Genomic DNA, 15,433 nt, shown 5'->3' with positions numbered 1-15,433 from the left:
CTTTTGAAGCTTTAGTTTCTGGCCTGAGGAGACTGTCCTTTCTAGGGGCTGTTTCCAGTGTCCATTCACACTGACCGCGTAGGGGGGTTTCCTCTCCGCCTGGCTCTCTCCCGCATTTGTTGTTTGTAGATTTGTGAGGATGACCATTCTGACAGATGAGGATTGATTTCTTGTTGTCTTTTAGATTGGCATTCCTCCTGCAATAATTGGGAAGGTTGAGCATCTTGTCCTGTGGCCATTTGGGGATTTGGGGGATGTGAGAAAAATTTACCTGTTGTAGTTGGCTTCTTGAAAGTTCATTGTGTTTGGAATCTATTTCTTCAATAACCGTCCCAGGACCTTTCCTGAGGGCAGCTGTCATTAACAGCCCCACAGACCTTGTGAATTGGAGGTGCCAGTAATCACAAAAGATTGAGTTGTAGTTATAGGGAATGTCCACAAGGTGGCAGCACTTTTTCATGCCCAACTCTGGTTCCATCTGCGACCAGAGCCTTAGGGAAGGTTGGCTTCCTGGCCCAGTGAATTAGAGTGGCATATGTCTGAGCAAACACCCAAGTGCTTGAGTCTCACTACTTCTTCCCCCTAAAGCTTACCCCTCCCCTCAAGATTCATGCCTACCTGGGGCACCGCTCCCTGCTGAAGTGCCTGGGAGGCTGCACTCTCAGGAAGGAGGCTTCCAGGGGACCCCAGCACCAGGGCCCTGGATACTTGGTAGCTTTACCCTGTATCCTCAAGGCCAGCGGACTATGCCGCCATCGTTGGGTGCAATAGGGATGCTTGTCCCAGCCAGAAAAAAACAGACAGTACAGGTTTAATAGGCATCTCTATGAAGGGGGCCCTGCCTGGCTGTCTCAACCCCACCCCAGTGCAGCCCTGGGACTCTAGTCTACTCAGGGTCCAGGGAGGGGATAGCAGCGCAAGTAAGCGAGGTCAGAGGGGATATAATAGGCATTACTTTTCTTTTTCTTTTCTTTAATCTCATGCCAATGCTATGTTGAAGTATAGTCAATTTGCAGTTTTGTGATTCTCAGTGTACAGTCCACTGATTCAGTTAAGACATACATATATATACACAGCATATCTGTTTTTATCCATTCTTTTTCCATAAAGGTTATTGAACAAGGTTGAATAGAATTCCTGTGCTATAAATCAGGTCCTTGTGGATTATCTATTACAGATACAGATTTCTATGTATAAGGTAGTAGTAACAGAACGCGATGACACCCTACTCCAGTACTCTTGCATGGAAAACCCCATGGATGGAGGAGCCTGGTGGGCTGCAGTCCATGGGGTCGCAAAGAGTCAGACATGACTGAGCAACTTCACTTTCACTTTTCACTTTCATGCATTGGAGAAGGAAATGGCAACCCACTCCAGTGTTCTTGCCTGGAGAATCCCAGGGATGAGGGAGCCTGGTGGGATGCCGTCTATGGGGTCGCAGAGTCGGACACGACTGAAGCGATATAGCAGCAGCAGCAGCCTCCTAATATGTACCTGGCACTTTCTTTTCTTTTTTTTTTTTTTTTTAACAATTCTTTGTGTTTGATCTGAGTCTCTTTTTATGTTGTAAATTACTTCCTCTGTATTTCTTTTTTTCAATTTTTCCCTCCAGGGACATCATCTGCTATTTTCTTCCTCTTCCTTCCTTTCTTAGTGTATTTTCCTCCAAAGTCCATGCTTGTGGGGACCACTGGCATAATTTCAGAATTTCAGTGGCGATATTTGAAGTCTGAGTAATAGCCCCTTGTATATATGTACCATATTTCTTTAAGATTTTATCTGTCGGTGGACTTTTTCTTGGGTCTGTGTCTTGGCAGTTGGAGGTACCACTACAGTGAAAGTTGAGGTGCATGTGTAATTTTGAATAAAGGTTTTTCTAAATGTAGGCCCAGGTGTGGGTATTAGAATTCTAGCTTTAGTTCTCTTGACTGTTTTGTTCTGGCCTGCGCAGGCTGTCCCTTCAAAGGGCTGTTGCCAGTGTCTGTTCGCAGGCAACACGAAGGGGGATTCCATCATCTCCCAGCTCTCTCCTCCATGTGCTGTTTGCAGACAGTTAGGATGGCCATTCTGTCAGATGCGATTTGATTTCTTATTGTCGTTTTGATCGGCATCACTTCTGTAATGATTCAGGATGCTGAGCATCTTGTCCTGTGGTTGTTTGGGTTCTATTTTTCTTTCCTTAAAGGATATGAGGAAAATTGACCTTTAAAATTGGTTTCTTGAAAGTAGATTGTGTTTGGAATTTACCTCTAATACTTGCCGCAGGACCTTTCTGAGGGCAGCTGGCCTTACCAGCCCCACAGTTCAGTTCAGTCGCTCAGTCGTGTCCGACTCTTTGCGACCCCATGAACCGCAGCACGCCAGGCCTCCCTGTCCATCACCAACTCCCAGAATTCACTCAGACTCATGTCCATCCAGTCAGTAATGCCATCCAGCCATCTCATCCTCTGTCGTCCCCTTCTCCTCCTGCCCCCAATCCCTCCCAGCATCAGAGTCTTTTCCAATGCGTCAACTCTTCACATGAGGTGGCCAAAGTACTGGAGTTTCGGCTTTAGCATCATTCCTTCCAAAGAAATCCCAGGGCTGATCTCCTTCCGAATGGACTGGTTGGATCTCCTTGCAGTCCAAGGGACTCTCAAGAGTCTTCTCCAACACCACAGTTCAAAAGCATCAATTCTTCGGTGCTCAGCTTTCTTCACAGTCCAACTCTCACATCCATACCTGACCACTGGAAAAACCCTAGCCTTGACTAGACGGAACTTTGTTGGCAAAGTAATGTCTCTGCTTTTCAGTATGCTGTCTAGGTTGGTCATAACTTTTCTTCCAAGGAGTAAGCGTCTTTTGATTTCATGGCTGCAGTCACCATCTGCAGTGATTTTGGAGCCCCAAAAAATAAAGTCTGACAGCCCCGCTGCTGCTGCTGCTGCTGCTGCTAAGCCGCTTCAGTCGTGTCCGACTCTGTGTGACCCCAGAGACGGCAGCCCACCAGGCTCCCCCGTCCCTGGGATTGTCCAGGCAAGAACACTGGAGTGGGGAGCCATTACTAATTGCAGGTTCCAGTCAGAACTGGCGGGCAAGTTGTTCTTACAGGAAATGTCCACAAGGTGGCAGCACTTCTTCATGCTCAACTCTGGTTCCACCTGCCACCAGAGCCTTAAGGAAAGTCGACTTCCTGGGCTGTGAATTAGAGTGGAATGTGCCTAAGCAAACACCCAAGTCCTTCTATCTCACCATCTCTTACCCCCTGAAGCTTCACCCCTCCCCTCTAGCCTCATGCTTAACTTGGGCAGTGCTCCCTGCTGGGGTGCCTAGGAGGCTGCACTCTCAAGAAGGAGTCTTGAGCTGGGGACCCCAGCACGGGGAAACCTGCGATCTGGGCAATTTTCTGTGTTCCTCCAAGTCAGAGGGTCGGGCCATCCGGATTTCAGTTCACTAAGGATTCTGGTCCGAGCAGGACAAACCTGCCCAGCTATCTCGACACCACCCACATCCATCCCTGGTTTAAGCCTATTCTGCTACCAAGATTCAGATAGCATCCTAAGTCAAACAGATTGGAGGAAATAAACTAGATGTTATTTTTCCCTTTATTTCATGCTGATGCTATGTTGAAGTCCAGTCTATTTTCAGCTTTGTCTTTGTCCACAGTGTACAATGGACTGATTCAGCTATGACACATGTATTATGGGCTTTAGTACTTCTTGCTAATTATTTTGCCACACAGTTTATTGAACAAGGTCGAATAAAGTACTCTGTGCTGAACATCAGATCCCTGTGGAACATTTATTAGCGGTATAGTTTCCTTGTACATGTGCAAGAAACGAAGGAAGGAGATAGTCCTTGTGGGTGTTCTATTACAGCTACATATTTCTTGGTATATGATAGAGATAAATATTTCTCTAGATACGTGCACAGAAGGAAGGATGGAAGGTGGAAAATAATCCTTGTTGCTTAGCTAATACCAATACATATTTCCACAGGTGTATTAGAAACCCCGGAGAAGGAAATGGCAATCCATTCCAGTATACTTGCCTGGGTAATGCTATGGGCAGAGGAACCTGGCAGGCTACCATTCAAGGAGTTTGCAAATTTTCTGACACGACTTAGCAACCAAACAGCAACAATGTTAGAGATACACATTTCAGCACATATGTGGAAGGGAGGAAGGAGATAATTCTTGTGTATAATCTATTACAGATACAGATTTCTGTGTATACAGTAGTAACAACCTTCTAATTCATTTCTGGAACTTTCTCTCTCTCTTTTTTTTTTTTTTTTTGGAATATTTGTTTTTGAATCTCAGTCTCATTTTATGATGCAGATTATTTCCTCTGTATCTCTTTTGTTCAATTTTGCCCTCCAGGGACATCATCTGCTATTCTTCTATCTTCCTCTGTTGCTGACTTCACTTAGTGTATTTTTCTCCAAGGTCCATGCTTGTGGGGACCATTGGCATAATTTCATAATCTTATTGGTGATATTTGAAGTCTGAGTAATAGCCCCTTGTATATATGTACAACATTTCCTTAAGATTTAATTTGTCAGTGGACCTTTTCTTGGGTCTGTGTCTTGGCAGTTGGAGGTACCACTGCAGTGAAGGTTGGGGTTCATGTGTCATTTTGAATGGTGATTTTTTTTTGGTAATATAGGCCCAGGTGTGGGTATTAGAATCCTAGGTTTAGTTCTCTTGACCTGTGTGTTCTGCCCTGTGCAGGCTGTCCCTTCAAGAGACTTGCCAATGTCTGTTCCCAGGGAACATGAAGGGGGGTTCCGTCATCTCCCGGCTCTCTCCTCCATGTGCTGTTTGCCGACAGTTAGGATGGCCATTCTGTCCAATGGGATTTGATTGCTTGTTGTCATTTTGATCAGCATCACTCCTGTAATACTTCGGGATGCTGAGCATCTTGGCCTGTGGCCGTCTGGGTTCTTTTTCTCTCTTTTCTTTCTTTCTTTCCTTAAAGGATGTGAGGAAGATTGACCTTTGAAATTGGCTTCTTGAACGTAGGTTGTGTTTGGTGCTCATTTCTGCAGTACCTGCCTCAGGGCCTTTTCTGAGGGCAGCTGTCATTAACTGCCCCACAGGCCTTTTGAATTGGAGGTGCCAGTCAGCACTGGTGGGCAAGTGTAGTTATAGGAAGTGTCCACAAGGTGGCAGCACTTCTTCATGCTCAACTCTGGTTGCCCCTGCACCCAGAGCCTTAGGGAAAGTCGGCTTCCTGGGCTGTGAATTAGGGTGGGATGTGCCTGAGCAAACACCCAAGGACTTCAGTCTCCCTACTTCTTCTCCCTAAAGCTTCACTCCTCCCCTCCAGACTCATGCCTACCTTGGGTACCACTCCCTGCTGAGGTGCCTAGGAGGCTGCACACTCAGGAAGGAGGCTTCAGCTGGGGACCCCAGCACCAGAGAGCTGGATACTTGGTGCCTTTCCCCTGTATCCTCTGGATACAGGATATCCTGTATCCAGAGTCTGTATCCAGAGTCAGGCCACCATTGCTGGGGTTCGCTAGGGAGTCTGGCTCCAGCCAGAGAAAACCAGACAGTACAGGCTTAAGAGGAGCCTCAGTGCAGGGCGCCCCGCACGGCTGTGTCGGCCCCACCCCAGTGCAGCCCTGGGACTGAGTCTACTCAGGGTCCAGGGAGGGGATAGCAAGTCACAGAGGTCGGAGGGCATAAACTAACACTGTATTTCTTTCCTTTTGTCTCATGCCAGTGCTATGTTGAAGTCTAGTCAATTTGCAGTTTTGTGCTTGTCCTCATTGAGCAACTGAGACTGGTTGGCCTACACAGCTTGTGTGAGTGATGCCAGGGAAACTTCTTAGTGACACAGATTTGGAGTCAGATGCAGCCGTGGCAGAAGTGGAGACGCCACGAAAGCAAAATGAGAAGAAAGGTAAAAAAGAGAAGTCAAAATCTAGTAAGACTGAAGAGGAAGCAGAAGAAAAGTAAGAAATTATTTCTCCCAAAGCTAAAAAGGTTAAAAAGAAAGCAGAACCTTCTGAGGTTGATGTGAATTCTCCTAAATCTAAAAAGTTAAAAAAGAAAGAGGAGCCATCCTAAGATGACATTATTTCTCCTAAAACCAAAGTTCAAAAAAATCAAAGGAGGCCTGTGAAAATACAATTGTTTCTCTTAAAACCAAAAAAAGTTATAAAAAATGAATAGCCTTCTGAGGAAGAATTGGGTGTACCCAAGCCCAAAAATATGAAGGAAGAAAAAGAAATAAATGGAGAAATTCGAGAGAAAAGCCCCAACCTCAAGAATAAATTCCCTGATTCTGGACCTGACTCCAACTCCAAGGAAGCTGCCAGTGAAGAAAACAGTGAGTTAGAGCAGGGAATGACTGTGGAGCAAAAAGAAGGAGCTTTATCTAATTTTCCCATATCTGAATAAACTATTAAACTTCTCAAAGCCCATGGGGTGACCTTCCTGTTTCCTATACAAGCAAAGACGTTTCACCAGGTCTAGAGTGAGAAGGATTTGATTGCACAGGCGCAGACAGGAACTGCAGAGACATTCTCCTTTGCTGTCCCTTTGGTTGAGAAACTTCTAGGAGAACTGCAAGACTGGAAGAGAGGTCATGCCCCTCAGGTACCGGTTCTTGCTCCACAAGGGAGCTGAAAAGTCAAGTAAGCAGAGACTTCAGTGACATCACAACAAAGCTGGCAGTGGCTTGTTTTCATGGTGAAATGTCGTATCAAAGACCACCTGCAGAATGGCAAGCTAGATCTCACCAAACTTAAGCATGTTATCCTGGATGAAGTTGACCAGATGTTGGCTATGGGCTTTCCTGATCAAGGGGAAGAGATTTTATGTGTGACATACAAGAAAGATTCAGAAGACAATCCCCAAACATTGCTTTTTTCTGCAACTTGCCCCTGTTGGGTGTATAAAGTTGCTACGAAACACATGAAATCTACATATGAACAAGTGGACCTGACTGGTAAAAAGACGCAGAAAATGGCAATAACTCTAGAGCATCTGGCTATCAAGTGCCACTGGGCTCAGAGGACAGCAGTTACTGGAGACGTGGCTGAGTGTACAGTGGTTATCAAGGGCGCACTATCATATTTTGTGAAATGAAGAAAGAAGCCCAGGAGTTGTCACAGAATGTGGCTGTGAGACAGGACGCCAGCCATTACACCAGACATTCCACAGAAGCAGAGGGAAATCACCCTGGAAGGTTTTAGAAATGGTGATTTTGGAGTTTTGGTTGCAACCAATGTTCCTGCACATGGGTTAGACATCCCCGAGGTTGATCTGGTTGTTCAGAGTTCTCCACCAAAGGATGTGGACTCCTACATTCATCATTATGGGCAAATAGGTAGAGCTGAGAGGACCAGGGTTTGCATCTGCTTCTACCAGCGCAAAGAAGAATACCAGTCAGCCCAAGCGGAGCAAAAAGCGGGAATTTTTTTTAAATATAAATTTATTTATTTTAATTGGAAGCTAATTACTTTACAATATTGTATTGGTTTTGCCATACATCAACATGAATCCGCCACAGGTGTACACATGTTCCCCATCCTGAACTCCCCTCCCTCCTCCCTCCCCATCCCATCCCTCTGAGTCATCCCAGTGCACCAGCCCCAGGCATCCTGTATCATGCATCGAACCTGGACTGGCGATTCATTTCATATATGATATTACACATGTTTCAATGCCATTCTCCCAAATCATCCTACCCTCGCCCTCTCCCACAGAGTCCAAAAGACTGTTCTATACATCTGTGTCTCTTTTGCTGTCTCACATACAGGATTATTGTTACCATCTTTCTAAATTCCATATATATGCGTTAGTATACTGTATGGGTGTTTTTCTTTCTGGCTTACTTCACTCTGTATGATAGGCTCCAGTTTCATCCACCTCATCAGAACTGATTCAAATGTATTCTTTTTAATGGCTGAGTAATACTCCATTGTGTATATGTACCACAGCTTTCTTATCCATTCATCTGCTGATGGACATCTAGGTTGCTTCCATGTCCTGGCTATTATAAACAGCGCTGTGATGAACATTGGGGTACACGTGTCTCTTTCAATTCTGGTTTCCTTGGTGTGTATGCCCAGCAGTGGGATTGCTGGATTATAAGGCAGTTCTATTTCCAGCTTTTTAAGGAATCTCCACACTGTTCTCCATAGTGGCTGTACTAGTTTGCATTCCCACCAACAGTGTAAGAGGGTTCCCTTTTCTCCACACCCTCTCCAGCATTCATAGTGTGTAGATTTTTGGATCGCAGCCATTCTGACCAGCGTGAGATGGTACCTCATTGTGGTTTTGATTTGCATTTCTCTGATAATGAGTGATGTTGAGCATCTTTTCATGTGTTTGTTAGCCATCTGTAAGTCTTCTTTGGAGAAATGTCTAAAAAAGCAGGAATTAAATTTTAAAAAATAGCTGCTCCTTCTGCAACAGAGATAATAAAAGCTTCTAGCAAAGATTCCATCAGGCTCCTGGACTCTGTGCCTCCCACTGCAATTGGTCACTTCAAGTAGTCAGCAGAGAAGCTGATTGTGGAGAAGGGAGCTGTGGAAGCCCTGGCAGCAGCCCTGGCCCACATTTCCAGTGCCATGTCGGTAGACCAGCGCTCCTTGATCAACTCCGAAGCAGGATCTGTGACCATGATCTTGTGGTGCTCAATTGAAATGCCAAACATCAGCTATGCTTGGAAAGAACTTAAAGAGCAGCTGGGTGAGGATATTGATTCCAAAGTGAAGGGAATGGTCTTTCTCAAAGGAAAGCAGGGTGTTTGCTTTGATATCCCTACTGCATCAGTAACAGAAGTACAGGAAATGTGGCATGATTCATGGCACTGGCAGCTTTCTGTGGCCACAGAGCAACCAGAGCTAGAAGGTACACAGGAAGGATATTGCAACTTCCAAGGACAGTGAGAAGGCCATCGAGGCTTCAGGGGACAGGTGAGGGCAACCGAGGTGTCAGGTGACAGCAGGAAAGAAGTAGAAGTTTCAGAGGACAGTGATCAGGAGGTGGCAACAAAAGTAACAGATTCCAAAACAAAGGCCAGAAGCGGAGTTTTAAAACTAATACAATTATGTAAAGTTTAAAAATAAAATAAAATTTAAAATAATAATAATAAAAAAAAAGCATTTGGACAGCAATTTGAAGTAGAGGATTTATTTGGCAAAAACAGAACTATGTTCAGCAACGTGGAACTGAACATTATTTTTCATACAAAGTTAAAAGCACATTGTATTTCCTTCCTGACCACTTGCCCAGTCCCCATCTCTTTGAGAGAGAAAAGCTTCATCTAAATTATTTCATCTGATTGATGACTGTCATTTATAACTTTATTGCTACTTGTGTCTTGGGTGTATGGATTCATTACATATTCTAATGTATTGTCTATAGATTTTAAGATAAAGTCAAGCACGTCTCTGCTGATACTTTTTAAGTTGACCTGTCTTTATACTTAGAAATGTCTCTTAATAGTAGGGTTCCCAGGAGAAGGCAATGGCACCCCACTCCAGTACTCTTGCCTGGAGAATCCCATGGATGGAGGAGCCTGGTAGGCTACAGTCCATGGGGTCGTTAAGAGTTGGACACGACTGAGTGACTTCACTTTCACTTTTCACTTTCATGCATTGGAGAAGGAAATGGCAACCCACTCCAGTGTTCTTGCCTGGAGACTCCCAGGGACAGATGAGCCTGTTGGGCTGCCGTCTATGGGGTCGCACAGAGTCGGACACGACTGATGCAACTTAGCAGCAGCAGCAGTAGGGTTCCCTGGTGGCTCAGGTGGTAAAGACTGTCTGGCAATGCAGGATCCCTGGGTCGGGAAGATCCCCTGGAGAAGGAAATGGCATCCCACTCCAGGAATCTTGCCTGTAGAATTCCATGGACAGAGGAGCCTAGCAGGCTGCAGTCCATGGGGTTGCGAAGAGTCAGGCATAACTGAGCAACTATCACTCACTCAGTGAGCAATGGATTGATTTACTTATGACAGATACATATAGCATATTCATACTTTTTAAAAATTTTTTTGCCATAGACTTTATTAAACAAAGTTCATAAACTTCTCTGTGCTGAATATCAGGTCCCTCTGGACTCTTCATTATAAATACACATTTTTTGTACATGTGCAAAGAAAAGAAGGAGATAGTCCTTGTGGATTATCTATTACAGCCACAGATTTCTATGTATATGTTAGAGACAAATGTTTCTCTGTATATGAGCATAAACGGAAGAAAGTAAGGAAGGAGATAATCCTTGTGGGTTAGCTAATACAGATACAGATTTCTGTGTATACGTCAGTACCGATCTCCTAATTCATCCCTAGCCCTTTCCATTTTTTTCCCTGCAATTCTTTGTGTGTGAATCTCTGAGGTTCCTTTTGTGTTGCAAATTACTTCCACTGTATCTCTCTCTCTCTCTCTTTTTTTTTTTTTTAATTTGCCTAGAAGGGACATCATCTGCTATTTTCTTCCTCTGTTGCTAAATCCACTTACTGTATGATCCTCCAAGGTCCATCCTTGTGGTGACCAGTGGCTTAATTTCATAATTTCAGTGGCAATTTTTATATCTGAGTAACAGCCGATTGTATATATGTACCACGTTTCTTTAAGATTGAATCTGTCGGTGATGTTTTATTGAGTCTGTGTCTTGGCTATTGGAAGTAGCATTGCGGTGAACGTTGAAGTGCATGTGTCTTTTTGAATGATGATTCTCTCAGGATTTAGGTTCATGTGTGGGAAATCCATATCCTAGGCTTAGTTTTCTGGAAAGTTTTTTTTTTTTTTTTTTTTTCCTGGCATGGGGAAGCTGTCCTTTCTAGCAGCTGTTGCCAATGTCCATTCCTACTGACCATGCAGGGAGGTTCCCTCTTCTCCCAGCTCTCTCCCACATTTATTATTTGTCGACTTGTGAAGATGGCCATTCTGACAGGTGGGATTTGATTTTTTGTTGTCATTTTGATCGGCATTCCTCCCGTAATATTTAGGGATGTGGAGCATCTTGTCCTGAGGCCATCTGGGTTTTTTTTTTTTCCCCTAAAGGATGTGAGGAAATTTTACCTGTTACAAGCTGCTTCTTGAAAGGCAGTTATGTTTGGAATTGATTTCTGCAATACCCACCCCAGGACCTTTCCAGGGGGCAGTGGTCATTAACAGCCACACAGGTGCCAGTAAACACCGGTGGGCAAGTTGTAGTTACAGGAAATGTCCAAATGGTGGCAGCACTTTGTCATGCCCAACTCTGGTTCCACCTGTAACCAGAGCCTTAGGGAAGGTTAACTTACTGGGTTATAAATTTGAGTGGAATGTGACTGAGCGAACCCCAAAGGCCATGAGTCTCACTGCTTCTGCTAAGTCACTTCAGTCGTGTCCGACTCTGTGCAACCCCATAGACGGCAGCCCACCAGGCTCCCCCATCCCTGGGATTCTCCAGGCAAGAACACTGGAGTGGGTTGCCATTGCCTTCTCCAGTGCATAAAAGTGAAAAGTGAAAGTGAAGTCACTCAGTCATGTCCGACTCCTAGCGACCCCATGGACTGCAGCCTACCAGGCTCCTCTGTCCATGGGATTTTCCAGGCAAGAGTACTGGAGTGGGGTGCCATGAGTCTCACTGCTTCCCCCTAAAGCTTTACCCCCCCCCGGCCCCCGCCTCAAGGCTCATGCCTACCTGGGGCATCGCTCCCAGCTGAGGTGCCTAGGAGGCTGCACTCTCAGAAAGGAGGCTTCAACTGGGGACCCCAGCGCCAGGGCCCTGGATACTTGGTGACTTTACCCTTGCCCTCCAGGCCAGAGGTTCAGGCCACCATCAGTGGGTTGCACTAGGGATTCTGGTCCCAGCCAGAGAAAACCAGATACAGTACAGGATTGAAACAGATCTCAATGAAGGGCATCCTGCCTGGCTGTCTAGACCCCACACTAGCCCAGCCCTGGAATTCAAGCCTAATCACGTTCCTGGGATCAAATAGCATTCTGAGTCCAGCAGGTGGGAGGGAATAAACTAGGCATTACTTTTCCTTCCTTTTCTTTAATCTCCTGCCAACGCTATGTTGGAGTTTAGTTGATCTGCTGTTTTGCGCTTGTCTTCAGTGTGTTGCTGGCCAAAAGTTTGGCCTCTCTGCCCACTGAAGCTGAATGAAAAATATGGAGACAGAGTTTGGAGGAAATAGAAAGGTGGCTTTAATTCTCAGCCGGCAGAGAGCGGAACACAGTAGTCTCATGCCTCAAGAACTGCTCCCCCGGCTCCATGAGGTGTCCAGGGGCTTACATAAGATGAGGGACAGGGGTGACAGGATCTTGATTTCTTCCTCATGCATTGTTTTGTTGGCTAAAAAATATAGTCACACCCTGAAAGTAGAGAGTTATTTTATTTGGTGCGAATGTTTAGAACTCCAAACCTAGGAGACAGCATCTCAGCAGCTCTGAGAAAACTGCTCCAAGGAGGCAGAGGGTAAGTCAGGCTATATACACATCTGCAACACAGAGAGCAGGCAGTCTGCACATCAAAGATCAGGTATCAGGTTAAGGAATCTAGCATTCTGTGTCTGGGGAGGTGCAGCCTCGGGGTCACTGCACCCACCCCTTTCCCGCGACCTCAGCCATCGGGGCCAGTCCTGTCTCCTTGTTCACCTTGCTTCCTGCACCCCCAGCCCCTCAGCAGTCACCAGGGGGGTGGGGGGGCAGCAGTAGCACCCCCTGGATCACAATCTGGGGAGCCCTCATTCACATTTGGGGGCCAGAAATCACTGATGGCGGTGACATTTCTTGTTCATTAATATGGCAGGAGATATTTTCATTTAACAATTTCAAAGACAGTCACAGGCTGGAGTCAGCAGCTCAGTCATTGAGTCTGGCCATTCAGTGGCTCTGTGGCCTTCTTTCCGGTGTGTAACACAAGGGCAAGGGTGTCGTAAGCAGATAGGGGATGTATTTAGCATTGAGTCTAAAGAAAAATGTGAACTGTAATGCCTGTAGAGTTAGGCTGCAGAAAAGCAAACTTACAAACATGCAGAGTTAGGAGCAGTTAAAGTTAAAAAAAGTAGGAATGTTCAGGCCTGCTCACTGTTCTCTTTATCTTCTTTGTTCTCAGGAAAGGGAAAGAGAAAAACTCATTCCTTTTTTTTTCCTTCCACTGCAACAAGTGTACAACAGACTGATTCAGTTATGACTTAATCATACAGCATATTTGTACTTTTTATTGATTCTTTTGCCATAGAGATTATTGAACAAGGTGGAGTAAAGTTCTCTGCGGTGAACATCAGGTCCCTGTGGAGGAACTACTAGAGATACAAATGTTTTTATATGTGCAAGGAACGAAGGAAGGAGATATTGCTTGTGGATTATCTACTATAGTGACAGGTATTTATTTATATGTTAGATATAAGTATTTCTATGTATATGTAAATAGAAGAAAGGAAGGCAGGAGATAATCCTTGTGGATTAGCTAATACAGATACAGATTTCTGCGGGTATGTTAGAGATACAGATTTCAGTGCACAGGTGGAAGGAAGGAAGGAGATATTCCTAGTGGCTTATCTATTACAGATACAGATTTCTGTGTTTACATTAGTACTGGCCTCCTAATTCATCCCTAGCCCTTTTCTTTTTCTGGATTCTTTTTTTGTATTTGAAGCTCTGAGTCTCCTTTGGTGTTGTAAATTACTTCCAATGTATTTCTTTTTTTAAACTTTGCCTACAAGGGGCATCATCTGCTATTTTCTTCCTCTGTTGCTGACTCCACTTAGTGTTTGATCCTCCAGGGTTCAACCTTGTGGTGACTAGTGGCATAGTTTCATAATTTCAGTGGCAGTTTTCATGTCTGAGTAATGGCCCATTGTATATATGTACCACATTTCTTTAAGATTTAATCTGTCCATTGTAAGTAGCGGTACAATGAAGGTGGGGGTTCACATGCCTGTTTGAATGGTGGTTTTCTCAGGACATTGACCAGGTGAGGGAACGTCAGATCCCAGGGTTAGCTGTCTCAAGGGGCAGTCTCTATCCCACCCTAGTCCTTCTTCCTTCCTTATTTATTATCTGTTTATCTTTTTCCCCCCAGTTTTGTGTTTCAATCCTTGCCAAATTTTAATGGAGCTCTTTGGTATAATTTGAGTATAGATCCTTTATCTGATATGTGTTTTGGAAATAGTCTCTTTCAGTTTGTGGTTCATTATTTGATTTTCTGAATAAGGTATTTCATAGAGTAAAAGTTTTTAATTTAATAAATAATTTTATAATTTTTATTTTTTCTGAGTAAGTTTTTACTCATATGAAAGTGAGTAATTGTAAGGAAGTGAGTAATATGAATGTTGTATGAAAGTTATTAATTTTATGAAAGTTATTCAATTTATGCCAGTTATTCAATTTATGAAAGTTATTTTTATGGAAGTTTTAATTTTATGGAATATTGATCTACATATATATAGATAGATAGATATTTATCTACCGAGAGATATAAATATCTATGTACCCAGAGATGTTAAAATCTACACATAGATATAAAAATTATATCTTGATAAAAATATCTGTGTACATATCTGTTTATATTCTTTGGCTAGGTATGTTTTTCAGCCTTTACCAAATGTGAATGGGGCTGTTTGGTCTAATTTGAGTACAGATCCTTTATTCGATATGTGTTTTGGAAATGATTTCTTCCAGTCTGTGGTTCATCTTTTGGTTTTCTGAATAAGGTGTCTCCTGGAATAGAAAATTTTAATTTTATAAATAATTTTATAATTTCAATATTATGAGGAAGTTTTTAATTTGATGAAGCAGTTTTTAATCTCACGAAGTTTAAATTTTCAGAAACTTCTTCATTTTATGAACCTTTTTAATTCTTTGTTGCTGTTCAGTTGCTAAGTTGTGTCCAACTCTTTGTGACCCCATGGACTGCAGCACGCCAGTATTCTCTGTCCACTCTCTCCTGGAGTTTGCAAATTTATGTCCATTGAGTCAGTGATGCCACCCAACCATCAGATCCTCTGCTGCCCCCTTCTCCTCCTGCCCTCAATCTTTCCCAGAATCAGGGTCTTTTCAAATGAGTCAGTTTTCATGTCAGGTGGCCAAAGTATTGGCGCTTCAACTTCAGCATCAGTCTTTCCAATGAATACTCAAGGTTGATTTCCTTTAGGATTGACTGGTTTGATCTCCAAGATGTCCAAGGAACTCTCAAGAGTCTTCTCTAGCACCACAGTTCAAAAGCATCAGTTCTGCAGTGCTCAGCCTTCTTTATGGTCCAATTCTCATATGCATGCTACTGCTGCTAAGTCACTTCAGTCGTGTCCGACTCTGTGCGACCCCATAGACGGCAGCCCACCCGTCCCTGTGATTCTCCAGGCAAGAACACTGGAGTGGGTTGCCATTTCCTTCTCCAATGCATGAAAGTGAAAAGTGAAAATGAAGTCGCAGAGTCGGGTCCGACTCTTAGCGACCCCATGGACTGCAGCCTACCAGGCTCCTCCGTCCACGGGAT

At 44.1% G+C, this 15,433-nt stretch overlaps 1 pseudogene; it reads left to right on the top strand.

The window, feature by feature from the left end:
- Window positions 1–11,224, top strand: part of LOC129633855 (nucleolar RNA helicase 2-like) — a 28,154-nt pseudogene extending 16,930 nt beyond the window's left edge.
- The last annotated feature ends 4,209 nt before the right edge of the window (window positions 11,225–15,433 follow it).

Source organism: Bubalus kerabau, chromosome 19, assembly GCF_029407905.1.
Source record: "Bubalus kerabau isolate K-KA32 ecotype Philippines breed swamp buffalo chromosome 19, PCC_UOA_SB_1v2, whole genome shotgun sequence".
Classification (NCBI taxonomy): Eukaryota; Metazoa; Chordata; class Mammalia; order Artiodactyla; family Bovidae; genus Bubalus; species Bubalus kerabau.
The sequence above is the reverse complement of the archived record's forward strand: the minus strand, read 5'-3'. Positions and strand labels throughout refer to the sequence as shown.